Genomic DNA, 2,866 nt, shown 5'->3' with positions numbered 1-2,866 from the left:
AGCTTCCAACTAGTCCTGACCTGCTGATCTGCTCCCTCCTGTTCAGGCTGTGTTTCCACTCCTGGCTAAGCTACCTATTAGATTTTAATTTATTTTACCTGGCTGCTCTCGACTAAACCTGTTAACCTGTTGCTGTTGGACAGGCTGTGTGGCATGACTCCTCTGGCCTTGTTGAGGCATTTGAAACTGGACAATGACAATTTGTTCCATTGGTTGAAGTGTTTTTCTTTCACATTTTGTATTTGTTGTGCATTATTGAAATTACTAATGTGTTTGATTTCTTTTGTTTTGATTTACAAATTTGCTTTATTTTGCATTGCATTTTTAATTTATAAATTAATTTTTCCTCACCTCATAACTTTTCTTATCAGGGACCAAGTATTAGGCCTGAAGCCATATTTTTAAGAAGAGAATTTTTTTAAGAAAACTGTTAAAAAATTGTTAATAAAATCTTGTGCATTCAGTTTGTGTTCCGGTGCATCTTGCACATAAAGAATCTCCCCCTGCTGGTCACATGTTGTTTCTCTTTTCTACTTTCCTTTTAGTCATTTAGTTGAAGTAAAAAGCCTCATGTCAGAAAGTTTTGTCCAAATAGTTACATTTTAAGAACTTAATTCAGTTAAAGTGTTGATCCAAGAGACAAATTATTTTTCAATAAAATTTATGTAGTAAATTCAATCCACTCATGACTAGAAAAGGTAAAATAAGGTTGGATAATTCACTGTCCACCTTGCAGGGCATTTTGGCTGTGAAAACCCAGATAAACCTGGGAGAGGAAGAGAGTCATGATTTCTTCATCTTCATAACACAAAATGTTATAAAGATAAGTTATATTTTATAATGCGACTCCAACTTTGTTTTTTTAATGGGTTCTAAAAACCTTCTGTTTAATTGTATGACAGCTGAGTTTTTAGCTTAAAGGGATGGCAAGAGACGTAATCTTGATCCTAATATATGTGATTGACAATAAAATACTTTGACTATAAATGTAAACAAATGGAAATCCTAAAATGTACAAAACTTGTAGCATCAATAAATCAGCAAAGTACATAATTCCAAACAAAAACATACAGAGATATTCATGTCTGGAAAGAAACTGAGATATTTCATTATTTCCTTCTTTAAAAAGTTACATCTGAAAATTAAAAAATATTTTTCATAGCTGTTTTTTCAGACCAGAAAATGTAATCTTCTGCCAGATGGAAAAAAGCTGAATTACTGAATAAATAAGAATCTTTATAGACCTGATGACTTTCTTATGTACGTATTTATCATAAAGTAAGACTTGTTTAGAGCTAATCTTAATTGTCTGATCAGCTTTTCAGGACAAAACACTCAGTAAGTAATTTATAATCTATGATCAATATGTGCTTACTGGCAGTAAAGCTTTCCAGTTGTTTCAAGGTAAAAACTTGCCGTATTGACTCTAAGTAATAATCTGCATAGAGTTCAAGGAAAATCTATTATCCTTAATTGTTATCATGTATTCAAAATCAGTAACCTGTTTTACTTGAAGCTTCACGAAATAGAAAATATTGGATTAATTTCTTATTTCTGTCCATCCAAGTAAATACGTGATAGTCTCAGGTCGGGTTTGACATCAAGACATTTCAGTCTTGAGTTGAGTCCTAAACTTTTAACTAACTTAAAATACAAATCAAGTTGCTTAACCTGTTACATGTCCGTCAGTCAGTTTGTGTTTTCCGTCTCATTTTTAATTCTTCTCAGGTTCAGGATGCAGACTGGAGTCAATCTGGGATTTTGAGTTCTGATTGGATGCAGAACTTGAAAGGAACCAACAGGTTAACTGGCACCATGTTATGTTTCAGTGAATCTTTTCATTAAATAAAAACTGCGGGACCGTCGCCCTTCAGGACTGGAGTTTGACACCCCTGAGTTAAACTGTTTTCCTGTAACAGTAAATTGTTCCTCCACCATTAGCAGATTGAGCAGCGCATTCATGAGCTTGACTGACAGCGCTAAGACCTTCCTCCTGGCTCTGATTGGTTGTTTCTGACTGATTTCTGCAGATGACAGCAGCACAGGGAGGAGGTGGAGGAGGTGATATTTTCAGATTATCTGTCTTAAACTGTCATGACATGATGACAGTTTTAACAAATATGTAGAAAAACATTTTTTTTAATAAAAGTTACTGCAGCTTTAAGTATGTTATGGAAATTAGATATTGTTACCTCTCTAGGTTTTTGACCAATTGGTTTTCCTAACAACAATGTATATTTTTCTTTTCAATTTTGTTAGATTTGGGAATAATGAGGAGTTAAGCTGCAAATTAATAAATCTTTAACTGATTAAAAAAATATGTAAATGATCACTCAAAAATAATGAGGATCATCTGAACAACAATGTATTTCATTGTAGCTGGCAATTTATATCTTACAAATTTGCATGTGGAAAATGAATACATTTTTAACAGTTACTGAAGTATGACATATGTTTATGATGCATCACACCTGAAGATACAGCATGCATGTTGTAATAACTGTTCTGGTGAACTGCCAGGTAATCATTCTCCTCTGCTGCACCTTTCTGCAGCTTCTCTTATTGTTAGTGATGAGAACCAGGTGGACTCAATCTCCTAGCAATCACAGAGTGCAGTACTGTTGGTGTGACTGATCTGTCACTCCAGTTTGAAAAAGTGCCACAGGATGAGAAGCACACAGTGCAGGTAGCATGTAAAATCAGAAATGTGCAAAAGTTTTCTACAAACTGTGAAGGACAGCCGCTAAGCCTCACAATGCTGCTGCTCATTTCCTGAATCTGATTGGAGCAGAACATGGACTCTGATTGTTGCACTGAGCAGTTTTTAATATTATTGAAATCAGATGAGCAACATAAAAAAATACAC

Source organism: Poecilia formosa, unplaced genomic scaffold, assembly GCF_000485575.1.
Source record: "Poecilia formosa unplaced genomic scaffold, Poecilia_formosa-5.1.2 Scaffold752, whole genome shotgun sequence".
Classification (NCBI taxonomy): domain Eukaryota; kingdom Metazoa; phylum Chordata; class Actinopteri; order Cyprinodontiformes; family Poeciliidae; genus Poecilia; species Poecilia formosa.
The sequence above is the reverse complement of the archived record's forward strand: the minus strand, read 5'-3'. Positions refer to the sequence as shown.